General features: G+C 39.0%; 1 protein-coding gene across 2 annotated transcripts in view; it reads right to left on the reverse strand.

Moving 5' to 3' along the window:
* The window catches only part of USP9X (ubiquitin specific peptidase 9 X-linked), a 103,590-nt gene extending 88,217 nt beyond the window's left edge, over nt 1-15,373 (reverse strand). For both annotated transcript variants that reach the window (XM_065860178.2, XM_065860169.2), the window contains exon 1: nt 15,237-15,373. The gene's annotated coding sequence lies outside the window, so the exon portion shown is untranslated. The remainder of the gene's footprint in view (nt 1-15,236) is intronic.
* Between the last annotated feature and the right edge of the window lie 574 nt (nt 15,374-15,947).

Consider the following 15,947-nt stretch of genomic DNA (forward strand, 5'->3'; position numbering starts at 1 on the left):
CAGTTCTGAAGCCCAAAGTTACAAACATAATACTATTTCATGCTAAGAGCTTTTAAGGTGTAGACTTCAAGAACAGTACGAACGTATCTAAAATGTGTGTTCTGCAGATCTTTGGCTAGTCACACAAGAAAACATTCACATTTGGAACAGCATATAGAACTAAGATGATCAAACGATACCACTACCAACTATATATAGCTACACTTCCAATTAAAAATAATGTCCATGCAAAGAAACCATCTTCAAACATTATTTTTAAAGCATAAAGGATAAAGAGTAATATATTCAGTAACACTATTCTTCATACTAAGTGAGAAGGGAAGATGGTGAATGTATTCCCAGAACACCAGCAACACTGAAATAGTATTTTCATCCACTGCCATTCTCCCACTGAGAGGGAGGTGTTAGGAATTGTATCTTCCAGCATATGATGAGCTAAGTGCTGTGACATTGTTACAGTTTTGTTTGGAAATTAAAGCAGACACTAGATATATAGGCAAAATACAGAACTAATTGGGAAGGAAGGCCTAGATTTAAGAGGTTTCAAACAAAATCAGTAATAGTCAGGTACAAAAAAATTACGACCAGCTATGCACAGGAAAGAATACTGGTAAGGCTTCAACACTATTAAAAAAAAAAAACAAACCAACAAACAAACAAAAAAAAACCACAAAAAAACCAACCACCAACAAACAACCAACCACACACAAAAACAAAACAAAAAACCCCACACAACAAACAATCAAAAAAGCACTTCAGCAGAAATGTCTTAAAAGCAGTTCAATCATGCCAGAGAAAGTGCAGTAAACACCATTTTTACCAAAGTCTAGTCTTCTTGAAAGTAAATTCATACAACCCAAGAAGTATACTAGCTTCTATAAGGTGATGTTAAAACAAACAAATCAAATCTGATTTTCTTGACAGGTAACCTTTCACACAACTCCACTAACACAAGAAAATGGTCTATTACATTTACGGTTTTGTCTTAAGCAGTATCAATTTTTAAAGTACTAAAGCAAATTAAAACAAGGCTGACAGTTCTGTTTGTAAAAAGCTACCAGTTTCACTTTTGTTTTGTCTTTGGGAGATGAATGTCACCAATTAAATACTCCACAGTAGCTTAAGCCTACTTGATTTTGTTTGTGTTTGGGCATTACATAATTTCACAGCAAATGTGGGGGGTTTGCTTGTTTCTTGGTTCTTTTTTGACATTTTCTTCAGATTTGCCATAAGAAGGCTGCAATATTCACATTCGGGTTAACAAAAATAAAGAAATGCTGATGCACCTATGCAGATTTTTCCTCCAAACTGTAAACTCCAGTTTCTTAACCACTTCAGAAGCTACTTCAATTCCATCTTTAAGAATGGACGTTTCTTCCTTCTTTCACAATCAAATCCTTCGGACTTTCGACTCTGTAAAAGCTTTCGGTTTTGTATCTGAGATTGTCAGGGTGACAGTTAAACCTTGAATACATATCCAGAACTTTAGTTCCGCAACTTACACAGGAAGTTTTTATTTTTATTTTAGGTTGCATTAGATTCTATAATTTCTCTCTAAATCAGGTCCTAAGGTTAACTAGAGATGAACATGAGTTTTGTAAATTCTGAAAATTATCCACAAATATCTTACTTCTTTTGGGGAGTTGTTAATAATTTTTCTTAATAATTGCTAAGAATCTTTACCCTCTAGCTCAGCTGACCTTCGAAACCTCCTTGGAAGTCATGTTCTTTTGCTGCAGGGCACACAAAGAAAACTCAGACTATGTTAGTGCAATTTTGTAGACTGGTTGATGAAGCTACAACTATGAAGCACCTGCCTCCTCCTGTGAGGAACAGAATAAAATCCTTAAGAATATACTTACTTTTCAGCTGGAAAGGACATACTATCTAGTCCAACTGTCCAAGGATAACATAACATTAACTACAGACAATCTAAAATCTTAATGAAAGAAATTTAAATCAAAACACTCCCTTTGATCTGCTATACTAGAGCAATTTAACACTATTTACAACTTGAATTCTTCCCAGGAAATAGAGCAAAAAAGGAAGTAACACTTCAATGTTCCATCCTTTGAAGATCCTGCCGAACCATACAAATGCCCAAACCCTATTTTCTCATATTCAATGGCATCCTTAGTCTGGGCTTCCCCCAGAGATACATAAATACATCATGGCTTCTGTGATTTCTGATGCGACTCATACATTCTACCAGGGTACTGGTAGTTGCTGAATGGCTTTTGTTACCTTCATTCTTTTCCAAGTATTTCAAGGGAAGCATAATAGCACCTTTCTAGTTTTGTTCCACTTCTGGCTTTAAGACATACAATTATTTATAGTATACTGCACTTAAGACTTTATGAAAATCAGTACTATAAATATTTGAAATGTTGTCTAAAGCCATTCAGCCAATGAATTATGGATATTACTACAATGTTATTTCTACATTTTTCTTGTGCACTATTCTTTGTTAAATCATGCTTATACACAGCACCTGATGTATCATCATAGTGTGCAGTACCCAATGCCACTACCACAATTACAGTATTAATATAAATCTTCTGTTAGAAAAGTGAAATTTAAAGTTAGCCTGCAAAAATCAGGCTAGCCCCTTAGGACTCCCTTTATGTTTTCTCCATGGAGAATTTAAGGGCATTCCTACACTATGTTAAACATTACACTAAAAAAAAATTCTTTCATGAACTAATAAGTAGCATTATTAATCTATATCCCTACCATCCAGTGACATTATCAACACATTACAGAAATTTTCCCTCAAAGTATAAAATTATTGTTTGGTTAACTGCAAATAATTGAAGCACGGTACAGCATCTAAATCAGATATTAAGTTGGAAGCATTTTACATTCTTGCATCATGAAATAAATTAACTTTGTGAAATACCTAGATATTTTGCAATGCTTTAAATTCAAATAATCTAAGTATTCCCGTTACTGTACTAGTTTTAATTTCACTTTTTTTTTTCTTAAACTCTGCTTTTCATGTAATGCTAGATAAGCACAAATCAACCACAGTAACTCAGGCACTACCATCATCATCGAGCATAATTTAAAATGTCTCAAATATAGAAGAAAGTGCTATCAGCATTGAAAGTAATGTTTTAATAAGTTTCTTCATAGCTGCTTAACAAACTTTGCCAATCTTCCAGCTAGTTTTCAACATACATACTGCCTAACTCAGCCTGGAGACTTTTGTACAGTTCCATGCTAGCTACCTGCAAATAAACATTTTGCCATTTCCTGTTGCCTTACAACCATTTCAGTTAGAAGATACTCACTCTGAAAAGTGAAGCTTGCACAAGCTCACCAGAGGTATTACAAGCTGATAGCTTTTTTTTAAGACTGCCTTATATGTGCTCCGTTGCAACTGAACTTATACAAGCCATCTGCCTAAGCAGACTGAATGCTCAAGAAATCACTGAAAACGATCTATTTGCTCCAGAGAACTCGTATAATAATCCACCTTAAAAATCCTGGCCTCTCTACAGGGAAACAAGAAGTGGCAACACAAACAGAAGTTCTGTTCTCTGTCTTAATGCTCCTTCTTGCCAGCACGATGAAGGCCGTAGTCTGATATACACGCAAAAAAAAGTAAATAGACAGAGGAAATTAGATAAGAACAAGTGAGGAAGCCCCTAGAAAGTATACTAAGAACAAAGCAGGGTTGGAAACGGGAGACTTATTTCCACTATACTCACTCCCTCACAAAACCAGAAAGTGACTCTACTGTCCCAGAAACTTAATAGTCTTGTATCTATAAAACCTATCAAAAAGTATGTCATAGCCTTCTTTATTGAGAAATGCAGGAGATAATGATCAATTACTACCACATCCTAAAGACTGAGCATGGGTTTTAAAACTCTGTTGCAGCTCTGTCTGAAAACCAGTGTCATTAAAACAAAAAAAAAACCTCACCAAGAAAACAAAACAAAACAGAACAAAAACCAAACCAACGCATTACTACTGATCTCCCTGCACTGAAAATGGTTAACTGCTAAATCCCATAAACCCCCTTGCTAAAGAGCACCTCCCTTTAGTACACAAAATAAAGGTAGCAGTTTTCAGCTGAATCCACCAACAGGCCAAGAGGGAGAAGACAAAAGTTGTAAACGTTCATTTTAGGGGCAGTGCTTAAGCTACCACAAAGTGACAGTGTCAGAATTCTCATATGGTAGTTTTGTCACCACAGTGCGTATATGGATCTTTTCTGCTTCCATTGTTGGAACCTTGGTAAGAAACAGCAATCTTATTCCCCAGTAGGAGTATCATACCCTGACAAATTTTAAAACAGAAGTTTCATTGTATTTCTGCACGTGGACAAGCCTTAGATGAAGGTACAGCTTCACAGTCTGTCTGAAATCAGGTAAGTCTCCACTGTCACGAGAAGTACCACCTTGCTCACTTCCATCCCAGCCACCTTCTCAACACTAGTATTAGCCCTTGCGTCACCACATACTCAGCCAGATTAAGAAGTCAATCTGGTTGAAAGGTAACTGGGGGAAGGGAATAAAAATCATTTTAGCTTTCAGCTGCATCACACACCATGTGAGCACTAACAATGGCATGAGGAACAGGAAGAATACATAACCATAGAGAGAACCAACTCTTTTAGCACCAGTGCAAATCCATCATCAAATACACCCTGAAAGGAGAGGGCAGGAGGGGGAAGGAAGGAAACAAAATATGGATAATTACAGTTAGCACATATGAGCTATGTTATTAACCAAGGTTCACATATTAGAGCAGAAATTAGTCTTGACAACACAGGAGAGTCAAAAAGACCACATTTTTTCTCAAGTGTAATGCATATCACAAGAACACCCAGGCAGAGAAAGCTCTTCAGTATAGGATAAATTTCAGGAATGTCAGTTCATGAACAGCACAAGTTCAGTCATAAAAGAAACATTAAGCAGCCAGAGCAAATCAGGCTAGGTGTGAGAAGTCTAACAAGGTGAAAGCAAAAAACTGTCTTTGCCCTGGAAATTATGATAAAGCCAGCGGAATGCTTAACCGATCACAGTGAGTCGGGAAAATTAACTTAGCAGTAAGAATGTGAATAATCTGACCACAAGTACATAAATCAGTGACAAAGCTACAGCGGGTAATGTAGATGAGGTAAAACACAGAAGCTGGCAAAAAATATTTCTGCTGACAAAAAAAAGGCCAGAGTTATGAAACTGTAAACAAGACTGCATGATTCAAATATTATCTGGAAATTCAGGCCACAAAAACTGGAATGAGAGATGACAGAGCATCAGTAACTGAGTACAATAGCTGTATCCACTGTGACAGTCAATATCTTACTACTTTTTAGGAAATTTTCATATAACAAAATTTTGTGTCTGTGTGACACAGAGCCTGCTCTCTAGATTTACCAAAGGCTTGATTTGTCATTTTTCTCCTAAATAATTTGGGTTTTTCAGAGTAATCTAGTTTCCACTGAAATTTAATTTCCATCAAACTAAAGTTAGTTTTCATCAAACTAAGTCCCATGGGTAGACAGTAATCAACTGAAGTATCAGAAAGAAAAATTGTCCATATGTTACTTGTTGCAGAAGTTAAATGGTATTTTACAAGAGAAGAAAACAGAACTGTAGAAGCCAAAGGGAAATCTCTGGGTTTTAAGGCAGCTATACAGAACACCTGAGAAGTTAATTATGTTATGTGTGTCACTCACATATGTTGCTAGAAAAATCATAGATTTTTGAGGTTAGCCCCTTCATCCTCCTATCATTTTTCTGGGTACTGAGACAAATGAAAAACTGAGGAAGAGCATGGGAGCACAACAGCAACTTAAGCCAACATAAACTTTGTCTGTAAAACCTGAACATCTAAGAAAAATCTGCTGAAAAGTTACGACAGGAGGTACTTTTGAAGTTTACAGCCTCTGTGCCTCAATTATTCACCAATAAACCAAAAGATAACACAAATCTTTTAATTTACAGAGTGATGCAAGAAAGAATACATTAATGTCTGGCAAACGTACAGGCTGAGAGTGAAAAGCACCTATCAAATTTATTAACTGAGTAATAATTCTACTCTGTGTGGAATTTAGACTGATGAAACATATGCATTTACAGAATGAGTTCCAAAGAGAAAATACTGAATGACAATCCAATTCAATCCATCTTCCAAACTGAATGAGTGAAAGATCCAAAGGGAGGAAGAGTTCACTATTGCGGGGGGGAACACGACACAATACAGGTTTAATTAAAAGTTTAATTCTCACGCTCCCCCATTTTCCACCTTTATGTGAACTTAAAGGAATCTTCTTAAATTACCTCTGGTTCAAGTGAAAATATCCCCCTTAAATGGTAAAATACTTAAATAGATCATGACTTGTGCATCTCTTCCAAGGTTCTTTGCATCATCTCTTTTTGACTGCACACAATTTATAAGCAACTTCACTGAGCCACCTGATAATTCAACTGAAAAATTAATTAAAAAAAAAATAAAGCTTTTAGGTCTGCTGAGGAATCTACTCTGAAGTACTACAAATATCAAGTCCTGATGAAATAATACATACTGTAGCTGGGAAAAAAAGTAACATTCCTATGCAAATTCAATTTATGTTTTAAATTGGGGTGGGAAGGAACCAAATGTTTTTCACTTGCACTTACCAAGCATTTCAGCAAAAGTAAGGTACCTCAAACATCAACCTCATATTCACAGATTGAGCGAAGAAATAAAAAAAAAAAAAAACAAACACAAAACAAAACACAAAAAAACCACAAACCTGACTATGCACACCCTGTGACAAGCTGTTGTCCGTAAAGAAGACACTGTATTCCAAGCAAGGAAGTCTATTCAAAGTATACATCTAATCTCAGCAATTCTGGTGAAACAAAATATTAGTGACCCAGAAGCATGAGCTACCCAGACATATGAGAGCAAGGGAAAGAAAAAAAAAAAAAGTCTGAAGGAAGAGAGCCACTCTGAATTCATAAATAACACTTTCAAGGAAAAAGAGCACAAGAAAGTACAGAATTAATTAAACAGAAGATATTCAGGAAGGAAAAGAAAAAAGGTAAATGCACAGACCCTGATTTTATCAGATCGATAAAATCTCACCACAACATTTCTTTAAAGCAGACAAGTAGGACTAAACTACAAAAATTTAAACCAAAAAAAAATCCTCATTTCTTATTAAGAGAAAATATCTTAAAGTATCTTAAGAGAAAACAAACAGCTTGTGAAAGCAGCCAAGTTTTTTATACCTATTGTATCAGTCTTCAGAAATGTAACCCCAAAATGTCTTCATAATTCTTATAGATGTAAAAACCATTACAGCTGAACTGTTTAAATGTCAACATAGTCATTAAGGCTTTTTCCCTCCCCACTCCCCCCATTTTTGGCACAGAAGTTCTGAGAAAATAAATTTGTCAAATATACTAGAGAAGCTGATAGTGTTAAACAGATATGGAATACAGAATTCTGATGGACAACTGTTACTTAGCAGTTAAATGACATACAACTATAAACTTACATTTAAAGCAAAATCTTGCTGTTGGAATAAACGGAAGTAGAACTAAAGGGTTAGTCTTTATTTTAAGTGTGAAACACTACTATATATCATATTTTCAGACCCATAAAGAACCACAGCGGCTCATCAATACTGAAAATCCCTCAAACTGTATTTAAGGTGTAGTATACTGTAAATACGTACTAAAAAGGGTGAAGCAGCTCTCACAGGAGAGATTTTGATTCTTTGCTCTCAACTGTAAGTTACTTGCTGGTGGTCTAGATAATGTATACAACTTCTACAACATCTCAGTCTTCCTGTGTGATATTCACATCTAAGTATATATAAAGCATATAGACAAACAGCACATAAAGTATTGAGTACAGTTTCAATTTCAGAAAAAAATGATCTTCTGAAGTACCAACTAAGGATCAATCAACACAGTCCATTTGAATCTCCAAACTCTCATTTTGCTATCTACTTGCCAGTAACAAAACAAAACTAACATCATGTCGGTTATTGACTATCCTCATCCAGCTGCCTCCAGGCATCACATCCAGAACTTGCTACTGGTTCTAAATATTCATTCCATTATCAGGAAAGTGATACGAAGAAAAAGGAGAATTCATGACAGGATGCATCACCAAGCTCTTCTTTGTCTGGTCAAAAATCTTCGGATGGTGCAGATAAGTGAAAAACTTCAGTCATATACCTGCTAACCAGAGGCTGATATAGATCAAGTGTTTTGGCTTTTTTCCATGGCTGTAGACAAATTAACTTATAGCAAGGTTTCACACTATCACTATGCTAATCTTGCTGCATCCATTGACACTGATGAAAATGAAGCTTTTTATTTCATTTCAAAGCTTTACATTTTATGTAAATGTAAAAAAAAAAAAAAAAAATAAATAAAATCTGTTTTCCCAGTCTTAACACATGGAAGGAAATGGAAAGAAATTAATGGCTTCTCAAATGCCATAAGGGGAATCCATGTTTTGAGCTACATCTTCACTGGACACATTACAAACTGTCAACCACAGCAATCTGGCTAAACTGCTACAAGAATAAGAACAGTAAGAATTTTCAGGCAATCTGGAGGTTATTCTCCTATCTAATCATCAGAACTATCATAAAGAAAGTCCAAGACAGCAAGGGAACTATAAAGTACTTAAGAAATCTGACATTACTACCTCACCCAGGGGAAAAGTCAATATATCACCTTAAAAAAAGTCCCATTGCATGTCTGTATGCACAGACCCACACGTGAGTGTATACACATACACACACAATTATAAGCAGCAAGGAAAAGCACCTGGGATTTTAAGGTCCCACTGTGATTAATAAACCCCTGTCTGGAAGACAGGTCAACGCAAATGAAGGGCTATGCAAAAGTGGAACCTGAAACTGCAGAAAGAAGTACCTGGAGTTTTCACTTCCAAGCTCCAGATAATTTATGTCACAGTTAAAAAAAAAAAAAAAACAATTGAAATCCTCACAGGCAAATGATTCAGGAAAAAGCATTAAAAGGACATGTCATAAATCACCAAACAATTAACATCTTATTTCTAAATTAGAAATATACAAAGTCTAATATAAAATGTAGTGTAAGATACAGTTTAAGCTTTTAGTTAATCATAATTTTGGTCTTTCACCAACCTACTTGCCTAAAAATTAAGCAAAGCAGATCCATCTTTCTCATTTAACTTTCAAATTCATGGGCTTGTTCCATTGAAACTTACACAAAAACACATTGAAGTACTCCACTGCTAAGACAGTAGAAAAAATTAAACACCATAAGATGCAAGGCTCATTTTCTAAGATGCCAGTATATTTTGACAACAATGTTCTTTCTCATGTTGGAAAAGTAAGAGGCTTTTCTTCACCTCACTGTCAATTTTCATTCCTGGACAAGAAAACTGAAGTTCCACCCGCTGTCAATACAGACCTGTCGCCACTACCCCACACCACAGTGCTGGCGAGGACACTCCCTCCAACCAAAAAAGCCTGTCTAGTAACAGAGGGGACCCTACCTAGTACATGTCACTACTGTTTTTTTCTTTACTGAACATATTTCTAAATAACATCCTTTTTCTTTTTTCACCATTTCAGGGGACCCTAATGCAAACCACCACCTTTTCCTCCTCCCACACCTAGTCTTACTGAAGCTAGACAAAAGGTTAAGCAGCAATGAAGTGCTTTAAGGATTGAAGACTATGGAATTTATCAGGTACATTTCCGTGTCATTCCATGTTGCCATTTAGCTATTACAAAAATAGCATTACTTGTCTTAAACAAAGGCTCTTCTAAGGACAATTTTTTATTACTCGAGTTTTCGGTACTTTACATGAAAGCTTAATAAAAAGGTAGGCCTGAAATTCTTTAATATTTGGAAAAGAGGTTTCTTCTGCAAGAATTCTCCATTCAGAGATGTAAATCCTTAAGAAATGATGCAATGTGGAATTTCCCCCATGAATAAATTCATGGCTAAATTCTAACTACCAAACAGTATGATTTGCTAAGATGTCCATGCAAAGATCTACATGCAAGAAAATAAAATTTTTCTGTTGGCAATTACACTGTGTAAAGAAAACTAAATCACAAAACAGGGTTACATGCTGTTTTTGCAAGCAGACCAAGTATGCTACAAATAGACGTTGACCACAATAATGTTCCTGATAGCGATCCATTACTTCTAAAGCAGACTTCATTCTAACTTGATGAAAAACTAGAAAATACTAGCACTCATAGAATTGTAGGATCATTTTAAATGGAAGAGACCCTCAAGATTGAGTCCAATCATAACCTAAATCTAACACAGAACCACGTCCCTAAGAGCCTCATCTATATGTCTTTTAAACACCTCCAGGGACAGTGACTCCACCACTTCCCTGGGCAGCGTGTTCCACTAAAACATTATTCAAATTCAAAACATTACTAGATTTAAATTTACATGCCATGAATCTCTTTTGGAGGTGTACTAACAAAAAGACGTTAACCAAAAGCAAGTAATCACTCTCACAGTTAATACTAACAAATCTTTTGAGAAAACCATACATCAGTAATGTTTCTTTTAGAAAGCAAGCCTGTTAACACAGATGTATCAAAATGGGTTTTTTTCCCAGCATTTTATTTTTTATTTGAACACATCAACAGCTGGCAACCAAAAGGCTTTCATATCAAGCAGACTGAATTCAGCTCTCAAATAAAATGAATAAACTAATGGCTTCTTATGAAACAAAGCAAATATCAGAAAATTCACAACAGAAAATGCAAAAGGAACCAGGCGTGCTGTTACGCTCCCTCAGAGGAAGAGGGGGAAAAAAAAAAAGCAGCAAAAAGATTTCACACTAAGTCACAATTGGCTACCTTAAGATCAACCTTACTTTCCTCCTCTCCTCTTGTGAGGAAAGTTATTAACAGCTCTCCTGTAACATTATCAACACTCAGTATTTTAAATTATTTTACTAAACCAGATCTATAGAAAGCGCTCAAAGCACACAATGGGCTCAAGAAGACACTGCAATGTCTCAGAAATGCAATAGTTGACATTTTGAGGGTGTAAAGTCATGACAGAACAGCTTTTTTCCATTATCTATTCAAGACTCTAAAGAAGAAAATCTCAAGTCAAAACAAGGTTCTGTGCAGAAGGAACTTTTGTTAACCATATTCCCAAGTCATGCTATAGCCTTTAGTGTAACAGAGACAACCAACACAACGTAACTGTTTCAAAATGATACCTCAACTCATTACAAAGCTGTAATTCATTATAACTGTGAGAAATTTAAGATGTTCCTACATTAATAAGAAAACAAAACCTGGATTTAATATGCGGAAAATGTCACCGCATTTTTCTAACACATGAATCCAAAGCAGCTCAAACTTCTCAAGTAGAGAAATTCAAGTCTTACTGCATGCAAGCATATGCTTATGAAAGACCTTCTTTCCATCCCTTGCCCCTGTTATGGAAAGACTGTTTCTTTTAACTACCATTCTGCAATACAAAGGTTTACCAAACCACTCCTCCTAAACATAACACATTGCTTGGCAAGACAGCTAAGCAACTGACATTCATCACTACTGGATACTGCAGAATAAGAACTTCTTAAGAAAAATGGAGCAAAATAAAGATTGTGGTGAATGTTCTACACTGATGGTAAGGTGCAGGTATAGCGGTGTAGCTTAATTTTTAATTTTCTTCAGGTTTGTGTCAGGGAGACATTATGCATAACAAAGTTCAGATATGTTAAAAAAAAAAAAAGTTATGTGTTTATATACCACAAACATTGTGGATGATGTAAGACAAGTCTACAGCAACACCACACAGCATTGCTAGCTTTGCAAAAGGCATGGTACTACAACAGAACACATGTATTATCAAGCTATATTCCCAAAACATACCTTTAAGTACAGCTTTAAATTTTGAACTCAGATTTTAAACAAGAGTGATATGGATAATAGAAACTGGATGCAGCTACACAGAGTTTCAAGAGAGGATACATCCATGTTATAAGACAAACTTAAGATTCCTGAACAGGAGAAACCATGTCAACATGTTCACATTAACACTAATGCTGGCATCCAGGAAACAACTTGCTAAAGGACACAAAAGCCTTCACATACACAGCTTTTCAAGTGAACAGAAAACCCAGTAAAGTTTCTTACGTCTTCAGACAACCACTTCACACTGGTCTCTGCCAGCACTGGATAAGCAAGACTACTGATTTAATTAAACAATATCTGTGGTTACAAGAAGAAGAATTAAAGTAAGTGTAATCGTTTTTGGAGCTGGGGGGCAATCTGTTTTTTAAAACAACCAAAAAAGATGCACTTCGAGTGAAAAACAGCAAGGAACACCTTTGATTTATTTACTTCACAAATGAGGCTATCCTGCTCAGCATGTTTTCAAAATATACCTACAGAAAACAATATTTCTGAGAAAAGAAATAACATATATATACATGCAAACACTCAGAGTACTGTGTAACACAAAAGTACCTGCCATTCAAATACCTGCAATAAGTTCTGAACTTAATATATTTTCAATACACAGTTGATAGGAACATAATATTAAATTACTTTAAAGCAATTTGTTCAACTAATAAATAACTGAATTCCTACCTATTTTACCAAAAGCTGTATTATGTTGGAAAGTCCTAAATTAATTTCTATATTAAATGCAACATGTCTTGGAACATTTTCTGCGAAAAAAAAGGTATTGCAGGTACCTTTGCTTTCTTAGAAGCCTACTTAATTTTGTCAATACACACTAATACACTATTTTTGTTTATCCTCAGTCTCACCTGTAAAAATTCCAGAATATTAATAAAATGTATAAACCTAAAAGTGTGCATTTAGAACAGAGAGTAGCTGCACTGCTCTACTTCCGAGTACAAATGCACCACAATGTGGGAAATAAAATGTTTATGTAAGGGTGACAGTGTTCCACAGATAGAGAAAGAGTAAACAGTTTTGCTACCACCACCCTTATTGATTACCACCTCCAGATGTAGTCTTCCTGTCAATTCAATTGGCAGAAGCATCACCACAAGGGCAAATTCTGCAAGACATGAAGCAGTTGCAGCCTGGAAAGACTAAGAGGGTAGCCAAAAGAAATAACATTACGAAAACCTATACAAAAGTATAAAATATACTAGAGAACAAGGAAAAAGTTAAAAATATGCTATGATACAATCTTATATTCATTTTTCATTTATTTTTAGCTAGCTTCCTCCCCGCCACAATGCTGATACTTGAGTTTCTTCCACTGCAGCTTTATGATTGTTTTTCATTCAAAGCTACCATTAAACATCACTATTGTCCAGTGTATTGCAACAGAATATTCAATACATGTATTTTATATGCTTCCCCAGAATTCTTGATATTTCCTACTACATTCTGTTAGTTCAAAGCATCAACATTACTTAAACTCAAAGAATCAAAAGCATTATTAAAAAAAAAAAACAAACAACACTAAACCTACAAGCAAGCAAAAAACAAAAAATCCAACACCCTTTTGTACGACTTAGATTTTGCTGAAATAAATATGTTACTTGATCAGGAATGTTTATGGTGGTGAGTCCTGCCAATTTCTCAAAGTAAAACCTTAAAAGATGAAGAAAAAAGTTAGCTGCCTGCATATTTCAGTCAACCCTACAGATCTCTTACTAAAGACACTATTTCAATTCCATAATAAAGGTCAATCCTCCAAACACCTATCAGTCTCTTCCTAAACTTTAACAATTTTAACATCCATTTGTCAGGCATTTGAGAACCTGGAAAACACAGGTTACCCAGTCTGTCGTAACAAGTGCTGCCACTAGTATACTTAACGTTGCATATTAAATTCGACAACTTTTTAAAAATACAGGTCCTAGTTCTGCAACTAGGTCACCAAAAGTGGGCCTTCTGCTAGCTTTGAGCCTATGACTTCAGAGGGTCTTCAGGATGATACAGGCTTCCAGGGATATGAATATAATTGCAGAACTGTGAATATAAATCAAGTTGTACAGACAACATGAAGACAGCTGAGATAGACACAATATGTCTACAATGAGCCTGGGAGTCCCTTGAACCTTTAATAAGAACAATTATTTTGTGAAATAACTTTTTCCTATACACTCCTGTGTTGTGTATTATTGCACATTCCAAAATATTTCTGAGAGAGCAACCTGAAAATGAACACTTTTGGATGCTTCGATGAAAACAAAATCACTTAAGAATAAAATAGATTTTTTCAAAGGCTATTCTCTCGGTATACAATACCGCACAAGATGGGACAGCACACGTTAAATAACGTGATTACCAACACACAAAAAACCCCAATAACCCATCCAACTGGTGAAACCCTTGGTTTTCTTGAGGACAACAGAGAATATCAGTGGTCAAACTGCATGCAACTACCCCTAACACACACCTTGGACAAGGGGAGAGGGTTATACTGCCTAAAACAAATGGCAACAGACGAGCCCCAAGACACAACTTTGAGAATAAGCAGCAGGGCGAACTGAAGGAAGAATATGAGAAAAGCCACGAATGCTTTTTGTGCATCGAAACAGGGCTGCTGGAAGCCGAGACTAGAGGAGTGGCCTACGCGTTAATAATGTTTACAGCGGGCGTGAAGGAGCTGGTGCTGGTGGTTTTCATTGAGACTGTCGGCAAAGCGCCTCGGCAGGGCCTTATTTCCAGGCGTCGCCCGGGCCTACACGTCTCCAACCACTCCACCTCAGTAATGGCGTTCGGTGCGAAGGGAAGAGAGAACCAGGGGAGGCAAAGCTGGGTGCAGCGCTGCAGGGAGCCACCGGGCCCTCTTCGCTCGGCGGCACCGGGGGGAACGACGGGAGAGGCCGGCCGGCGGCTGGCAGAGCCCCTCGAGAGGCGCGGAGCACTTCCACTCCCCGGCAGCCGGGGAGAGGATGAGGAGCCGTCAGCCATTTTCCCTTGCCCTCCAAAACACCAGCGATGCAGGGCCACACGCCGGGGGCTGCGAGGGAGGCGCTGCCGCCACCCGCCGCCCGTTATCCCCACCCCCGCTCGCCACCCCGCGGGGCCCGGCTCGCCCCCTCCTCCCCGCCGCACCCCGCTGTCCCACACCCCGACCCGGGGAGCCCCATCCCCGGGGAGCGCCTCCCCTCCGCTCTGCACGACGGCGGCCACCGGCTGCAGCACAGAACAGCTGCCCCCGCGCAGCCGCTGCGCCTCGCCGCGTCCCGGCCCCGGCCTCGGCTCCGGCCCCGCCCGGGCACAGCGCTCCGCCACTCACCCCCGCACGGCTTCCCCTTGTCCCGCGGCTGCTGCTGCGACGGCCCGGTGTCCTCCTGGATGCTGCCGAAGGAAGAGGGCCGGAGACTGCCTCATCCCAGGCAGCCAGCAGGGCAGAGTCTCATGCCAGGCCCCGCGATCCCGGACGTGCAGCCGGCTGACTGAGGGGGCGGCTCCGCTTCCACGGGACCCCCCGGGCAGGCTCCGTGTACTGCGACGGGAGGGAAGAAGGCGAAGTTGTCGCCGTTGCCCGCGCTTCAGATTTCGGACCTGGCTGCTCCGCTCTCTCCGGCGCCGGCGGCACCGCTGGGGCGTTTTTCCTGCGTCACCAGCTCCTGCCCGGCGGCCCTGGGCTTCGGCTCTGGCTGGGGCTTGGTCGGGGCCTGCGCGCTCCGCTCCGCCCCGTCCGGGGACCGGGCGCACGCGGGGGAGGGGGCGCACACGCACCCCGCGCCTCTCGCCGGGGCCTGGGGCTCGGCTGGGCGGCAGCGGCCGCTGTGCGCGGGGGCAGGCAGGCGAGCAGGAAGGAAGGTGGCAGCGGAGGGGCCGGCCCGGGCGGCTGGAGCGCTCCGCGCTGACGGCTCCGTGCGTGTGGGGGCAGGGGAGGGCGGGGGGTGGGGGGAGGGAGCGAGGCGAGACGCGGCGGCGGCTGCTCGCGCTCCCGACGGCGGCGGCGCACCTCCGTCTGGCCAGGCCCTGGGCAAGATGGCGG

Source organism: Patagioenas fasciata, chromosome 1 (assembly GCF_037038585.1).
Source record: "Patagioenas fasciata isolate bPatFas1 chromosome 1, bPatFas1.hap1, whole genome shotgun sequence".
Lineage (NCBI taxonomy): Eukaryota > Metazoa > Chordata > Aves > Columbiformes > Columbidae > Patagioenas > Patagioenas fasciata.